The sequence below is a fragment of the Leopardus geoffroyi genome, chromosome C2 (genome assembly GCF_018350155.1).
Source record: "Leopardus geoffroyi isolate Oge1 chromosome C2, O.geoffroyi_Oge1_pat1.0, whole genome shotgun sequence".
Taxonomy (NCBI): Eukaryota; Metazoa; Chordata; class Mammalia; order Carnivora; family Felidae; genus Leopardus; species Leopardus geoffroyi.
Window position 1 is genome coordinate 128,794,675 of NC_059333.1, and position 18,225 is coordinate 128,812,899.

General features: G+C 37.5%; 1 protein-coding gene across 2 annotated transcripts in view; it reads left to right on the forward strand.

Moving 5' to 3' along the window:
* RYK (receptor like tyrosine kinase) overlaps window positions 1-18,225 on the forward strand; it is a 101,465-nt gene that overhangs the window by 1,321 nt on the left and 81,919 nt on the right. The window lies entirely within an intron of this gene.

The following is an 18,225-nucleotide window of genomic DNA, read 5'->3' on the forward strand; positions in this document are numbered from 1 at the left end:
AGTTGCAGATACCTAGACATTTCTTTGTGTGTTAGACTTTCTTTTGTGTGTTGCGGCACAGAATAACATTTACCCCCTCTTCATTTAATCTCGAGTTTGTGGTGTGTCTGTGTGATGGGGGGGGGGGGGGGGAGAATTTTTTTTTTATCATCCATTATCTGTCAGTTTTATTCTTTTTTTTTTTTTTTTTTTTTAAGTTTATAAGACTTTCTTGAGGTCGACTCAAAGTTGAAATGGTATTGCTTGCAGCGGTCTGTTTACACGTTGTTACATATATGGGTTTGTAGTCTTTAATGAAAGAAGAATGCTGAGTTTCTGTAATGTCCTGCCCTTCTTAATCCTCTTTTTAGTCTAGTTGAATAAGCTAAATTTAGTTGAGATGAATTAAAACTGCAAATTAGGTTAGTACTTGGAACATAAAACTAAGATTTAGGAAAAATACTTATAAATCGACTCGTATCACACAATTACTTTTAAAAATTAATGCATTATGCATGGGTTTTAAAGGTTTCTGTTTTTGTTTTTGGTAAAAGCATATACTGCATATGATTTGTGGCTTTGTTTATATATAAGAATACGTGTTAGAAACCAGCCAGGTGGGGATGAGGGACAGGGAACAACCAGAGGCTAACATTGATTGAGTGCCTGCCATTTACCTGCCCCTTTATGTTTTATACACATCATTTCCTCTAATTTTCTTATGACCCAGTTAAGTAGACACCATTATTTCCATTTTAGAGTTGAGAAAAGTGAGGCTTTAAGTAACTTTCTCAAGGTCACACAATTTATAATCATTAAAAAAAATTAAACATAATGTTGACATAGGCCACAAAGTTTTATTAAGGGTAATGAAGATATTGTTTGTATAGAGGTTTTATTATGGCATGGTGGAAAAGAAATCATTGCTAATTAATACTTCAAATGATGTGTATGTATTTGTCACCTGACTGATGAGCATCCAGGTTCTGCCCAGGAATGGGCTGTGGGGAGGAGGGGAGGGAAGATTGCCTCACTGACCAGCCTCTGGGGCAAGAGGGACCTCCAGTAGTATTTTCTTTAATGCAAATAGAGTGGACTTGTTACCGGGAGTTTGACTCTCTTTCTTGCCAGATCCATGTCCATCTCCCTCATCCATTCTACTTTTAAAGTATTCCTTGGCTGCTCCTGGGGGCAGAAGAACAAGTGCGTAGGGTTCAGATCTGTACGAGGCATATTGAGTTCTCAGACTGCAGTTTCTCACAGAAACTCTTACAGTGTTTAAGACTACTTGAAATAATAGTTTGTACCATATTTTTGTATCATGATGGGTTAAATGCCTCTGAACGCTGACTTGGGAAACTAACCATCATTTTGTAATATATCTAAGACAATGAGTTTGGAATTCCAAATAAAAAACTTGTAAGTGAAATTGATAATGACAGCTTTATAAATTGAACTAATTGTCCTTGATATGAGAATAGGTTGTTGTTTTAATCCAATTAATATATATGCACACAGTTAAAAAATCAAATAGTGCTAAAAGGCTTAACATAAAACAGCAGTGTTCTACTCTTAGCCTCTTTATCCTCCACGTCCTATTTTACAGTGGAAGCCACCATCTCACACCAGTTATAGTTCTGTTCATTTATTTTCCTGGTTTTTACTTTCATATTTTGAAATTAATGTAGAATAGGGACTTGACTTTCTAGTATCATAATTGATCACTTGCCCTGTTCTCTCTCAGTCCCTCAGTATAGCTACATAACAATTTTTAGTAAAACCAATCATCAGAAATTACATTATTGTATAAAAATTTATTGCTCACTTCTGAGTTAAATAGTGATGCCAGATTATGTGGGGGTTTTTCTCTGTTTTTTTTGTTTTCCCTGGAGCAAATAATTGCCTTCAAGTTTTTGATTAGTTTTTCGTGTATCTATGGCTACATTCCTCAAACACTCCAAGAAATATGTTCAGTGCCTTTTGATATTTTTTCCAGGTAGCACAAATCATCCCTCAGTTCCACTTGGTTTCCTCTTAGAGACTCCCTTGCTCAGGAGCCTTCCATTCTCTTGCTCCAGTCTGGACAGTAGTATTGTTTTTTTCTGTGATTTCTGTTCCCTTCTCTTCTGCCTTGGAGCCTGTTTCCTGGATCACTTGTTTTCTTTTTCTTGGTTTGCCTCATTTGCTAAAGGGTACCCTCAGTGGCTTCCATGGTAGGTAAATTATTTGAGGCCTTGCATGTCTGAAGGTGTCTACGCTAGATACTTTCTAGATGATTTATAGATGTTTTATAGATGATTAGGCTAAATTTAGAATAGTAGGCTGAAAATATTTTTTTCCATAATTTTGATGACATTTTCACAGTTTCTGGCTTTATAAAGGTTTTTTTTTTTTTTTTTTTTGAAGTTTATTATTTATTTTGAGGGAGCGAGAGCAAGAGCGAGCAGCAAAGGGGCAGAGAAAGAGGGAAAGAGAATCCCAAGCAGGCTGTCACTGTCAGTGTGGAGCCCGATGTGAGGCTTGAACTCACGACCTGAGCCAAAGTGGACCAGCTGAGCCACCCAGGTGCCCCTGGCTTTAACGGTTTCTGATGAAAAATCCAGAGCCATCTGATTCCTTTTATTTTTCTTTGTTTTCTTTTCTTTTCTTTCCTTTTTTTTTTTTTTTTAAATTGAAGGTAAGCATCTTTTTCTCCAGCATTCTGAAATTTTGTAAGTTTTTGTGTGGGTCCTTCTCACCTGTTGTCTATTTTATTTTATAGGCCCTTTGGCCTATAGACTCATATTTTTTCAGTTTTCGAGAATGTCTATTACTTTGATAATTTCCTACCCTTTATTTTTTGTTTTTTCTTTTTGAGACACGTGTTGGTTTGATTATTGAATATCCTGGAATTGATCTTCAGATACTCTTAACTTATGTTGTCTGTTAGTTACATCTTTGTATTTGGATGTGGAAAGTAGCAAGGGGATCTTCTCGATTTTACAGGCTTTTATTTAAAAAATTTTAATGGTGGTGTTTTTAAATTTCAGAAGGTTTTTGTTCTCTGGTTTCATTTCCATTTAATTTCATTTTCTGTTTCCATTTTATTCTTATTTTATGGATATTTTATCTTTGAGGTATGTGTCTATTTGATTTTCATTTTTTCTATATGTTTAATATGTTTTTAATATTTCTTCTGCTCCCTCCAGTGTGCTTATTCATTTCTTTTTATGTTTGTTTACATCACAAACATCTGGTGGTCCTTGGCTGTCTACAATTAAGAATGAGATGCTGGAAAGTTGATCAGGAGAGAGAGTGTGTGTGCTGGTGGTCTCACAACTTCCCTTGGAGTACAGGTAGACTTTTTATGGGGCATCTACCTCACATAACAGTACCTTCACATCCTCCTTGGGACTAGTGTCTGCAGAGAAGGTATCTCCAATGGCCTGCCTCTGGTGTGTTTGGCAATACACTGATTGTCCGGGTTCGGGTTACCTGGTTAAGGAGGGATGGAGGGTGCCACCATTCCCGGTATAGATTTGGACTTCTCTTTATTGTTCTTCTGCCTCTGTGGTTCAGTTTCTTCAGAAAAAACTAAGGTCTCCTGCTGGATCTGGGAGCCCACCCCTTATAGAAGCTCCTCTTTGTTAAGCCTGAGCCTCAGGCTGGCCTTTGGTGCCTGAGGGGTCCTGAGGAGCAGTGACCACTTCTTCACCTGGCTCCCCTCCTGAAGAAGTTTGTTGAAATTTATGATGTGTTGTTGTCTTTTTCCCCTTTGTGTTTGTCTTTGTGGTTTAATGTCTTTGTGATTTCATTAGTTTCCTTTCAGGGAGTTGGGGAAGAAATGGGGATAAAGGTGAGTGGTCATTTCACAATATGTAAATGACAGGATTGGGCTTTTTTTTTTTAATGTTTTTTTCTAACGTTTATTCATTTTTGAGACAGAGGGAGACAGAGCATGAATGGGGGAGGGTCAGAGAGAGAGGGAGACACAGAATCTGAAACAGGCTCCATGCTCTGAGCTGTCAGCACAGAGCCTGATGCCGGGCTTGAACTCAAGGGCCGCGAGATCATGACCTGAGCCAAAGTCGGACGCTTAACCAACTGAGCTACCTAGGTGCCCCAGGATTGGGCTTTGACTATTGAAGAGCTGTTGATGTATAACAGGTTTTTTTTTTTTTTTTTTTTTTTTTTGAATAATATTTAGAAGACTAGTAGTTGACACTTTTTAGATTGCTGCTGACATGTAGCAATCTTTTCCCTCTGTCAGGCACAAAGGTAATTCCTGTTTTAAATATATATTGTTATTTCCATTTTATAGATGAGGAAACAGGCTTGGCGGAAGTATGTAACTAACCCACTTCCTTGATTGTAAGGCATACAGTCCTGATGGAAGTCTACGTGTACAGAGACTCCAAAAGCCTCAGGAGGTTTTACTCTCCATGTGGTGGCATCCCTGTTTCCTCAGGCCTAGTTTCATTGCTCTCATTTACTCTTCTTAACAGGCTGCCATGTCCATTTCCCCATTTTTACTGTTGAGGACTTTGATTTGGGACCCTTTGGTAGAGGGTCAGGTCTTGACTTAGTCATGCCTGAATCCAGAATCCATCTTGCCTCCTTGTGAGCTTTGGAGGAGCAGTGATTAACCAAAAATACCCAAGAAGTAGATTCTGAAAGCCTGCTGCCACATGTTTGTGGTCTTGACTATTACCTGCATCCTCCCATGTTCTCTCTCTAATTGATAATTCTAATAGTACTCAGTTCCCTGGAAATCCAGGACTTGTGAAACTGGCATGTGACTGGGGCAGTGCTAAGGGTTTGGGAATAAAATGCTGAGGGGTGAGCAATATGGTATAAACTGGTTATGGCAGCAGTCATGGTAGTGATAGGGATTTGTAAGGGTCAGGGGTCTTCTAAGAATAGATTCTGCCTTTCACCAATTAGAAATTCAGTTTGGGTAACTTGCTTTTCTTTTAAATAAATACCCTCTGAAAGAATTAAGCATTGTTCATATCTTATTTAAAATCAGTTTAATACAAGATGAGATCAGTGCTCTCCAAATCAGTCCAGTCAAAATTTTTGAAGCTCAACCAAGTACCATCTATTGAGGGAGAAAATAGCAATTCAGAATTATTAAATTCCTTTTCTTGAAGAATTGGGAATTTTGTAGGGGAGACTTTTATATTGATAACTGTAACACTGAGATAAGAGTTATACTGCTGATTGACATAAGTAAGAAGTGATTACTTTTATTGGAGGAGTGGGTACTTTTATATTGTAGGAGTGATTACTTTTGACTTTAGAAGGGGAAGAGGAGAGAGGCTTAGAGAGTTTAGGGAAAGTGTTCCAGGAACTGAGGCATTTGAAATTCATCTTCAGGATGGGTTTGATAGGCAGAAAAGAGGAGCAGTTCACGCCGGGTAGAGAAGATAGCTTGAAAAAGCTATAGATGTATAGAAGCAGATGGGTGTGAAATCAGGAAGTAGGAAAAATCTAATATGGCTAAAATGAGAAAAATTGGCAAAGCCAGGGAGAATATAAAGCTGGGAATTAGGTTAAGATTGGATTAGGAATTTGAATTTTATCTTGTAGGTAATGAGGAGCTGCTGAATTTAGGAAAGGAGAGTGCACAAACAGGACTGGGTTACAGAAAAGATGACTGGCTCCAGTGAAAAGGGGCTTGGAGACAGATAAGCTGGATCTGGGAAATGGGACAGAGTCAGCCTTGTTGTGATAAGAGGGATCAACTAGGGCAGTTGAAGGAGTGGCATAGATTGGTGAGGAATTTGCAGGGAGTTTGGAAAACCACGTAGTGGGGAGAGACCTGAGGGCTAAAGAAAAGAGAGGAGTCACAGAGGACGCTAAGGTTTCAGAATTGGGGTGCTGAACTGAGGGACTCTTCTCTTTTGGGAGGTGGTTGATGGAAAGAAAAATGAGATGAGCCATGTGTTCCACTCCTCCCAGCACCTCTCTTTCCTCTTAAACCTTAGGCCAAGTGCTTGGTCAGGGAGGGCAGTGAGGGTGTCCTCCCTACCGATGGGTCTGACATGACCTGAGGAGGTGTGGGTGATTGTTGTTGGAGTTGAGTTAGCACCCTGAAGCAAACTCTTAGACCTGGGTGTTTTGGGTGTGGTTGGTGGCATCGAGGCAGCATTAATTTGAGTCCATGTGTTCTTCATTGGGAGAGTTAGGCTGAGACATTGTGCAATTGTGGGTTTTGAGTTTTTCCCCCCCTTCTTCATGCTACACATGTGGGAGAACTCTATCCAATTATAGCTAAACCTGTCCCCTGTGAGTCACATCCTGAGTTGACTACTCAATTTTGGAGGTGCTGCCTAAAATACTGTTTGGATTTTAAGGGTCACTTTAGAAACAAATGAAACATGGGTATTTCTTTGAGCACCCTGAATTGAGAAATTCCATAGCATTACTTTTGTGGTTTTAATGCACTTAAGCCAGTGTTGTGACAAAACTTGCCAGTTATACATACTAAAACAAAACAAAACAAAACAAAAACTTGGACATGAAATAGAGCCTTTGGCTACTCTGAAATTGTATTACACTTAAAAACGTATGCTTTTATTGTGTTACCCTTGTTGATGCAAATCAAGTACAATATTTTCTGATCAAAATGTTATTAAACAACTTTGATTTATTGTGGGACCCCTTAAAATCTGATGTGCCAAAACAAATGTGTGTGTATATTGCTGAGTTACATAATATATACTTAGTGAATGATTCTTTGTATTGTGCCCAGCAAGTGATACTGCTGAGTGGTAGAATATTTCTTCTTTTTTTTTTATTTTATTTTTTATTTTTTAAAATTTATATCCAAATTAGCTAGCATATAGTGAAACAATGATTTCAGGAGTAGGTTCCTTAATGCCCCTTACCCATTTAGCCCATCCCCCCCTCCCACAACCCCTCCAGTAACCCTCAGTTTGTTCTCCATATTTATGAGTCTCTTCTGTTTTGTCCCCTTCCCTGTTTTTATATTATTTTTGTTTCCCTTCCCTTATGTTCATCCCTTTTGTCGCTTAAAGTCCTCATATGAGTGAAGTCATATGATTTTTGTCTTTCTCCGACTGACTAATTTCACTTAGCATAATACCCTCCAGTTCCATCCATGTAGTTGCAAATGGCAAGATTTCATTCTTTTTGATTGCCGAGTAATACTCCATTATATATATATACCACATTTTCTTTATCCATTCATCCATCGATGGACATTTAGGCTCTTTCCATACTTTGGCTATTGTTGATAGTGCTGCTATAAACATGGGGGTGCATGTGTCCCTTCGAAACAGCACACCTGTATCCCGTGGATAAATACCTAGTAGTTAAATTGCTGGGTCGTAGGGTAGTTCTATTTTTAGTTTTTTGAGGAACCTCCATACTGTTTTCCAGAGTGGCTGCACCAGCTTGCATTCCCAAGAATATTTCTTAAAAGTAGTTTCTAGGTCCCATGTTTGTTCATAAAATAAATGTTATGTCTTGTTTATTTATTTTTTTATTTTAATTTTTTTTTTCAACGTTTATTTATTTTTGGGACAGAGAGAGACAGAGCATGAACGGGGGAGGGGCAGAGAAAGAGGGAGACACAGAATCGGAAACAGGCTCCAGGCTCTGAGCCATCAGCCCAGAGCCTGACGCGGGGCTCGAACTCACGGACCGCGAGATCGTGACCTGGCTGAAGTCGGACGCTTAACCGACTGCGCCACCCAGGCGCCCCTTATGTCTTGTTTATAAATAAATATATTCTTCTATAAATATGTGTGTTTTAGTATACCTCTTGCTATACCTCTTGTTCACATGTGAGCCAAGTACTTCACATGTGTTCTCCTTTAGTCAGTCATACAAAGTAGGTGGTGGCATTGACATTTTTTTTAAATAGATAAAGCTGAGGCTCTGGGAAATTACAGAATTTGCTGGAGGTCACAGAGATGTCTGGGGCTATGTGACTCCAGAGTGCATGCTTTCTTTCTGTGCTGCCTCTGAAGGCTAGCAGTTTACTTAGTGTTTATCTAACCAGAATCATCTGAGAAACTCAAACAAAATATGAATTCCTAGACCTATCCTGAGCAATTTGTTTAGGAGATCTGAGATGGGGCCCAACTCATGAACTTTTTGAATGCCATGTTTCATTCATTATATGATATACAGTTTTCCCATGTTTGGACATCTCTGAAATTGGAACCATTTTCTACTCAATGGTAAGTATTCAATTAATTGACAGTTCTATTTCTTTCTTAGTGCCGCAAAAAAATAATGGTACACTTTGCATGAAATGAAATATGGTATTGTAAAATGGTGACCACCTTTCCTTTTTTGGGGGGAGGAGGGATACCTGTCCCAACTTTCTTTCAGAGTTGTAAAATTTACTGGTGGTATTTATTATTTGCTTATGGTAATGGCTGTGTAGTAATCTCCTTGCAAGGAAAGCAAACGACAGTGAGATATTACCATTAAGTTTACAAGCAATAGTAATTCAGTTTTCACATAGAAGTTGCTGGCAAAAGAAATATCAGGGATTCTCAGCCTTATTTTGTGAAAGTCTTCAGCCCTATCCCTAGACAAAGGGATGGATACCCAACCATATTAAATTTTGCATACTGTGCTGACTTAGACCTTGGGGCTTTGTACTTTATAGATGAAAGCTTATGGATGCATTTGGGTCCCACAAAAGCTGGTTCTGGAAAGAGTCATATTATATTCTGTATTTCACCCTGGTATTCCTTGACCTCCTACATGATTTTTTTTTTAATTTGCATGCTTTAAAGTTCACTTTATTGTAGTTATATGGGTTTTGACAAATGCATAGTATCATGTATCCACCAAAGTATTGTATAGAATAGTTTTATCACCCTCAAAATTCCAATTTATTTTAAATCAATTTGCTTTCAAAAATGTATTTATTATGGAAAAGTTCAGACATTCAGAAGTACACTAGTATAACAAACCTCTGTGTACCCATCATTCAGCTTCAACAGTTATCAACTCATGGCCAGTTTTTTTGGGTATATACCACTCCACTCCCCAGTCTACTCCTTTGCTCTTACTTCCCTGATTCCCCACTTGGATTATTTGAAGGAAACTCAAACATTAATTTTTTTTAAGTTTATTTTTTTTATTTTGAGAGAGAGTAAGCAAGGGAGGAGTAGAGAGAGTGGGAGTGAGAGAAAATCCCAAGATATAAGGCTTGAACCCATGAACTGTGAGATCATGACCTGAGCTGAAACCAAGAGTCAGACACTTAACTGACCCAGGCACCCCTCAAACATAATTTTATAAAAAAAATTTTACTATGTATCTCTAAAAGATAGGGAATCTAAAAATTTATAATAACCATTATCACACCCAAGAAATTAACAATTCATAAATATCAAGCATCTAGGCTGTTCAGATCTTTCTGATTTATAGGTCAATGTTTATATTAAGAGTCTTGCTTGCCACCTCTTTCCTCTCTTATCCCCCTCTCCCCCCATGTGTTTAGTTCTTAGTTCCTCTGGTGCTAAGCTCTTTCTCACCTTAGGGTCTGCCTTTTATGGTTGCTTTGCCTCACATACTTTCCCCAGATCTTCACAAGGCTGGAGACTTCCAGATCTCAACTTAAAATGTCACTGCCTATGGGGTACCTGGGTGGCTCATTCAGTTAAGCATCTGACTCTTGATTTAGGCTCAGGTCATGATCCCAGGGTCGTGGGATCATTGGGGCTCCACGCTAAGCTTCAGATTCTCTCTCTCCCTCTGTGCCTGTACCCTGCTTGTGAGCTGTGTCTCAAAAGAAAAAAAAAGTCACTGCCTCAGCCTTGCTTTCCTACGTTTGACCCCAAGTACCAATCTGTTCTTATCATCCTGTTCTATTTTAAGCATCTAATACTCGTTTTTGTCTCCCTCTATAGAAAAGTTAATTCTGTTTGATTAAAGACCTTTTATATCATTCCACTCTATATCCCTAGCACCTAAAACAATAGCTGGCATGTAGTAGATGTTCAGTAAAAGTTCAATGAATGAATAAACCAGACTTCTTTTTAGAGGAGATTCACCATCTTATGCCTTTTGGGGGTCATCATTCTCTTTATCATTTCCCATTGTCTGCTGAGTTATTATCCAAAAAGGGAGTTGGACTGGACTTATGCTTATGGATGGGAGTTTAAATAAATTGGTTGTTAATACTTTATTTTCTTTGAGGTTGCCTAATTTTCTCAAGTTTCTGTTCCTTGTACCCTACTCTCTGGATTAAGTATATCCCATCTTGGCTTCCATAGCTCTACATTCTGTGCAAACTAATCAGTATCACTGTACCCATCATATTCTGTCTTTCCCATATACTGCACTAAGGCCACCCCACGGCTTGACATGTGGCAGTCTCTCCGCAGACTGTTGGTCTGCACTACAGTTGAAGGATGTGAAGTATTCGAGAGAGATTCTGGCAGAAGCATTTTCCAGTTGTTAAAAGCTGGGAAATACGATTTCTCATCTTTTCTTCTGAAATGCTTAAGCTTCTATTAATTCTGTCCAGTGTATTTTTTAATCACATGCACTGTAGTTTTTATTTCTAGAAATTTGATTTGGGTCTTTTTATGTCTTACATATTTCTTAACTTTTGACCAATGAAGTACAGCTATAATAATTGTTTAAATGTTTTTTCTACTAATTCTAACATCTCTGCTGGTTCTGGGTTGGTTTCAGTTAGTTTATCTAACATCTATCTATTTAATTATTTATTTTGCTTTTGTTTTGTTTTGTTTTTGCATGCCAAGTAGTTTTTGATTGGATGGGAGGCATTGGGAATTTTACTCTGGTGGGTGCTGAATATTTTTGTATTCCTATAAATATTCTTGGGTTTTGTTCTGGACTCAGTTAAGTACTTGGAAACGGTTTGATCCTCCAGATCTTGCTTTTAGGATTTGTTAGATAGGACAGGAGCAATGCTCAGTATAGGCTAATTATTCCCCACTACTGAGTTAAAGACTCTTTTGTGTACTTTCTCCAGTGACCTGTGTGAATCATGAGGTTTTCCAGTCTGGCTGGTGGGTGTAGGTGATATTCCAGTTACTATGTAAGTAAGATTGTACATTTTATCCTCTCTCTGTTCTCATGCAACTTCCTTATGCATCCTCTGATGAGTACTTAACTGAAGACTGGAGGGCAGCTCTGTGCAGATTTTGGAAGTTTCCTGTGTAACTTTCTCCTCTCTGTTATTTCATCCTGCATGCTCTAGCTGTCCTTGTCTTTGTGAACTCTCATATTTTGTATGGTTCTTGGCTATCTCAGACCAGAGAGTCTGGTCCTATTATTCTATCTTGTCTAGAAGTGGAAATAGCCAAGGATGATGATGATTATTTTTTAGTTTATTGGAGACAGAGCAGGGGAGAGGGAGAGAGAGAATCTCAAGCAGGCTCCACAGTCAGTGCAGAATCTGACGCGGGGCTAGATCTCACAAACTGTGGAGATCGTGACCTGAACCGAAATCAAGAATTGGTCGTTTAATCAACTGAGCCAACCAGGTGCCTCGCCAAGGATTATTATTTTTTGCATCTTTTCTAACTTAAACTATTTGTCAAAGGAGAGAATTTAGTCCAACTTAAAGGAAAATATTTTAAGGTTTGTATATGTGTGCATGCACATGTACACAAATTTGGGAATAAACAATATGGAGGTTCCTCAAAAAGTTAAAAACAGAACTACCCTACAGACCTAGCAATTGCACTACTAGGTATTTACCCAAAGGATGCAAAAATACAGATTTGAAGGGGTACATGGACCCTGATGTTTATAGCAGCATTATCAACAATAGCTAAACATTGGGGAGAGCCAAAGTGTCCGTTGACTGATGAATGAATAAAGAAGATGTGGTATATATATACAATGGAATGTTACTCCTCCATCGAAAAGAATGAAACCTTGCTATTTGCAACAACGTGAATGGAACTAGAGTGTATTCTAAACGAAATAAGTCCGTCAGAGAAAGACAAATACCATATGATTTCACTCATATGGAATTTAATAAACAAAACAGGTGAACATATGGGAAGGAAAAAAAAGAGAGAATGAAACCTTGCTATTTGCAACAACGTGAATGGAACTAGAGTGTATTCTAAACGAAATAAGTCCGTCAGAGAAAGACAAATACCATATGATTTCACTCATATGGAATTTAATAAACAAAACAGGTGAACATATGGGAAGGAAAAAAAAGAGAGGGAAGTAAACCATGAGATTCTTAACAATAGAGAACAAACTGAGGGTTGATGGAGGGCTGGGGTGGGGGATGGGCTAAATGGGTGATGGGCATTAAGGAGGCCACTTGTTATGATGAGCACTGAGTGTTATATGTAAGTGATGAATCACTAAATTCTACTCTAGAAACCAATATTACACTATATGTTAACTAACTAGAATTTAAATAAAAATTTGAAAACAAAAACCCAAGCACATGTGGGAGTATAGTAGATAATGTGGTGTGGGACAATACTAAATTTGAAATCTTCATATTTAAGTTTAAATTCCATCTTAAGATACAGGTGTTTAATTCCTGTTTCTGAGTGTTGGTTTTCATATATAAGATGAGATACTTTTCAACTACAACAGGATGTCTGTTACCACAGTTACTATAATGTATATGAAAATGCTATGTAATCCTCAAAACTGTTTAGTTTAGTTGTTGGTGAGGGATTTGCATGTTTTGGAAGGAAAACCAAAATGATAGAATGTTTGGAAAAGAGGTCACTTAGATATCTGGTTGATTGATTGCCTTTAGTAGCAACACTTTCAATTCTCCAAACAGTTATTTATTCATTGTTTACTAGGCCTTATTTTAGGGGCTTAATATGTTTTGGTGAGTAAAACATAAATATCCCTGCCTTCATGGGACTTTTAGCAGAGAGCTGAATGACTTGGCTAAGAAGAGAATTCACATAGTTTTGGAACTGGATTTCAAGTTAGCACTTTGCAATGCAAGTTGCTGGCAGGGAAAGGGATATTTGTGAGTTCTCCATTGTGCTTTGAGACACTGGACATAACAGCCAGCTCTAAGTTACTAACAGCCTCCATGGCTGACTGAGATCAGAGATCATACTCCTATTGGGAGTTGGCTATGAAAGAAGTTAAATGGTGACCAAATCAAACAGTAACTTACTCCATCTCTATTACAGAGATGTACCTGCAATCCATGTTTGAACTAGTCAGATTGTTTTCTTATTTAAATAGGGCAGGTACCAATGACAAGTTATTTTCCAGAGTATCTTTTGCCAGATACTGGAACATTCTAGCACAATGGCAGGGCATGCTTCATATGTTATGTTATAATGCTGGAGATTATGGGTTGTTTTTGTTACTTACTAATACTTGGATAGGATTTGTGAAGTACCTTTATTGTCTCTGCAGATGTGGCATAAGTCACATCTTTGGGAGAATTCTTTTATGGATTTTTTTTATTTTTTACTTTTTAGTTTTTAAAAGTTTACTTATTTTGAGAGAGAGAGAGAGCATGCGTGAGTGTGAGCAGAGAAGGAGCAGAGGAGGAGAGAGAGAATCCCAAGCAGACTCCTCTCTGCTTGACTTGGGGCTTGAATTCTCAAACCATGAGATCTTGACCTGAGCCAAGAGCAAGAGTCAGACACTTAACTGACTGAGCTACCAGGTGCCCCAAGTGGATTGTTTTTAAGTGAACTATTGATTTTGACCGTATTATCCTGTTTTCTTCCTAAAGTGGCAAAGTGGGGAAAGGTGCTTTGTGATTGCAGATGCCTGGCTTTTCCTCAGGGGGATCAGGAGATTCCCTTCCTTGAAGTTGACTCCCTAGCCTCTGAGGTGGGCCTGCTTGCCTTTCCTTGGAAGAGGCCAGTCTTGGGCAGGAGATGAGACGGCCTGGCCAGGAAGGGGGTGGAGGGAGAGGGGCATATTTATATTGTCTTCTGTTGTCCATTAGGCATATCGTTTTTCTCTTAAAAGCTCACTTTTATTCTTTTTATACTCTCTGTGCGTACATGTATATGCTCTCAGCTAAATTCTGTGGAGATGCTTAAGGTTATAGGAGAAAGTTTGGAGGAAAATGGTGAATTGGTAGAGGATTATATGAAAAATCTTACTCTGTAAGATTATTGTTTGAACAGTTATAGGAATTGAAGATTTATGTGCTTTTTCTTTTTTAATTATGAGGAAAGAATGCCTCTTTCCTACAGTCTAATATTTGTAAATTCTTTGTCTTACAATGCAGTTAAACAGGTCTCAGCTAATTTTCTAGTTGTAATTTGATTACAGCTAGTTTTATTAGATTCTGATGGACTTACTATTATTTTAATATTTTACTTTTAAACAATCTCTGTACCCATTGTGGGGCTCAAACTCACAACCCTGAAATTAAGAGTTGCACACACTACCAACTAAGCCAGCCAGGACCCCTGCTGGACAAATTATTTTATTGTATCTATTTCAGCTTATTAGTTTCCGTAAACTTGGATATTTGAAATAAGATCTTCTTATTTATTTATTTATTTTCAGTGTGGATTAAAATACGGAGTATTTAGTGGTTTTATACATAATAAGTGATGTTGGCTTTTTTTTCTCCTGGCTCATGTACTACACTGTACTAAGAAACTGGAAGATTATCTTGACTAAATAAATTTTTTACTTAAGTTTTGACTAGCATTTAGAAACTCTGGATGATATCATAGAATATAATAGAGGTTTGGCTGACATTTGGAAATCATAGATGATATCATAGAATAGTAGAAATTTGTGGCTGGGGAAGGACATTAACATCATCTGGTTTAACTCTCTTGTTTTATTAGTTGAGAAAATTGATGCCTTGAGAAAATAGTTAAAAAATTGATTGCCAAAGTTCACTCAGTTACTTATTAGCAAAAACTCTGCTTTAGTTCTGTTTCCACAACATCACTTTTGTTTTTCTGCCTTAACTGATTCCTGACAGTTTCTTTAAAATACCATTTCCCTTTAGATTCATCTTTGATGTAGTTGATTTTTCCAACAGGCTGCCATTCATGCATCTAACATTTGAATAGCTACAAATATTCTAAGACCCTAGCCCTGCTGTGAGGTGTACATTGTAGTGGGGAAGACAGACATGTGAACAGCTTCCTGGAATGTGTTTTAAGTGCTTATAAAGGTGGCTCTTTTTATAAAGGGAGATGGTTTGCTCATTGGCACTGTTCAACCATTGTTGTGGCCTTGGGAAACCAATAGTTAACTTTTAAAGTCATCTGGAAAAATTTTTGAACTATTGAATTATTTGAACTTGAGCTAAACAGGCCAAAACATGTAGGACACGGACCTTGAATTAAAGTTTGAACTTAAGATTGTATAGCGAAAAATGAAATTTTCTTGATGGGAGTTGAGAGTTTTGGGGAACAACTTTGGTTTTTCAGCTTTGAATTTGGGTTGTTTAAAAATAAAATTATGAGCAAATGTCATATTTTCTAATAAGAACAACATTCCTAGTTTGCTGGAATTGGCAGTGAAGAATTTAAGTCTGGTTTTTGTAGTCGAACAACTGAAATGTTTTTCATCCTTTGTTAGAATAGGAAAATTATACTCATTTGAATAACAAAATACTGCCTTTTTTCACTCTGTGGTTGTCCACTCTTGGTCCTGTCCACCTTCCAGCAGAACCCCTCCACCCACTCTGCTTTGCCTGCTCTGTGCTCTTTTTTGCTGACCTTTTCACATTATCTTGCAGGATTCCAGTTCCAGTTCGGTCTTGAGGTCTCTTGATTGTTTTCATAATCTCTTTATCTCTTTAGCTTAATTGAGACTTGATTTCTCTTGTAAGTGATAATTTCCTCATAATTCTTTCTAGTCACTGAAAGCCAATTTTATTACAGTCCCTTCCCCATTTACAGGGCAGAGGCCAGCTTTTTCTTTTCTTTTTTTTTTTTAAATGTTTAATGTTTATGTTATTTTTGAGAGCGGGGGAGGGGGAGCACAGAGAGAGGGAGACACAGAATCTGAAGCAGGCTCCAGGCTCTGAGCTGTCCACACAGAGCCTGATGCACCGTGAGATCATGACCTGAGCCGAGGTCTGCGCTTAACCAGCTGAGCCACCCAGGCACTCCTCTTTCTTAAAAATAATTTGTTGAGGTGAAATTCATGTAATATAAAACTATTTAAAGTGAGCAATTCAGCGACATTTAGTTGTGTATGATGTGCAGCCACCACTTCTTATTCCAAAAACATTTCTGTTACTCCAAAGTAAAACTCCTTACCCATTAAACACTCTTCTCCCCCTCCCTCAGTCTCTGTCTGGCAGCCACTAATTTGCATTCCATCTCTATGGATTTATTTATTCTGGATATTTCATATAAATGGAATCATATAATATGAGACTTTTGTGTCTGGCTTCTTTTATTTAGCATAATGTTTTGGAGGTTCATCCACATTATAGCATGTATCAGTACTTCATTCCTTTCTATGGCTGAATAATATTCTATTCTATGTATATATCAGGTTTTTTAAATCCATTTATCTGTTGATGGACATCTGGGCTGTTTTCACGTTTTTACTACTGTGAATAATGATGCTGTGAACACGGGTAAATGTGCTTGACTGAGTGCCTTCAATTTTGGATGTATACCTAGAAATGGTATTGTGGGTAATTTTGTAGTTAACTTTTTTTTTTAAGTAAGCTCTGTGCCTAATGTGGGGCTTGAACCCACAACTCTGAGATCAAGAGTTGCATACTTTACTGACTGAGCCAACCATGAGCTCCAATGTTTAACTTTTTGAGGAACCACCAAACTGTTTTTCACAGTGGCCGAACCATTTTGCATTTTGCATCAGTAATGTATAAAAATTCCATTTCTCCACATCTTTGCTAACATTTCCTATTTCTGTTTTTTTGTTTTGTTTTGTTTTGTTTTTGCTTAGAGCTATCCTAGTGAGTGTGAAGTGATACCTCATAGTGGTTTTGATTTGTATCTCATGACTAATGATGTTGAGTATCTTTTTATGTTTCTTGGCCATTTGTGTATCTTCTTTGAAGAAATGTCTACTCAATGCCCATTTTTTAACTGATTTGTCTTTTCGTTGTTGAGTTGTAAGAGTCCTTAATATATTATGGATACAAGACCTTTATCAGACACGTAATTTGCAATATTTTCCTCCATTCTGTAGGTTATCTTCAGCTTCTTGATAATGTCTTTTGATGCACAGAAGTTTTAAATTTTTATCAAGTCTGGTTTATCTACTTCCATTGCTCATGCTTTTAGTTACATATCTAAGAATCCATTAATAAATCCAGGGTCATAATGATTTATTCTTGTTTTTTTTTTTAAGAGTTTTATAGTTTTGGGTCTTATATTTAGGTTGCTGATCTATTTTGATTGTTTTTATATGGTATGAGCTAGGGGTCTAATTTCAATCTTTTGTTTGTGGTTATCTAGTTGTCCCAGCATAATTTGTTGAAGAGGCTGTTCTTTCCTCATTAAATGGTCTTGGCATCCTTGTCAGAAATCAGTTGGCTAGAAATATATAGGTTTGTTTCTGGATTCTCAGTTCTAGTCCATGGGTTTACATGTCTGTTGTTATATTGGTACCACACTGTTTTGGTTCCTGTGGTGAGTTTTGAAATTAGGAATTGTGAATTCTTCAGCTGTGTTCTTTTTCAAGATTGTTTTGGCTATTGGGGACTCTTTGCAATTCCATACTAATTTGAGAATCTGCTTTTCCATTTATCTAAAAAAAAAAAAAAAAAGGTAGCTAGAATTTTGATAGAGTTTGTACTGGTAGATCCCTCTGGGTAGTAATGCCACCTTAACAATAGTAAATCTTCCAATCCATGAAGATAGGATAACTTAACGCTTATTTAAGTCTAATTTACTTTCTTTCAGCAATGTTTTATAGTTTTCACTGTTAAGTCTTTAATCTCCTTGTTTAAATTTATTGTAAGGTACTTTATTCTTTTGGATGCTATCATAAATGGAATTGTTTTCTTAATTTCCTTTTTGGATTGTTATTAAGGGACCAGTTTTTATCATGCATGACATCCTTCCTTTCCTATTTTGATTGTTTTTCCCCAAGACAGTGACTTAGCATCTTCTTCTCTTTTGACATCTGTGATATTTACTTATATTATCTTTGACTTATTGGGGTTGTTGTAATCACCTGACCTTTATTAGATGATCCTCCACAACTTCATACCCTGAGTTGCTTATATTATTTCCCTCCCTTTATCCCTCCTTTGACCATGCTGGTATTCTAGTTCCCAGGTCTCTTTTCCAAATAAGGCACTTATTGAAATGGCCACTG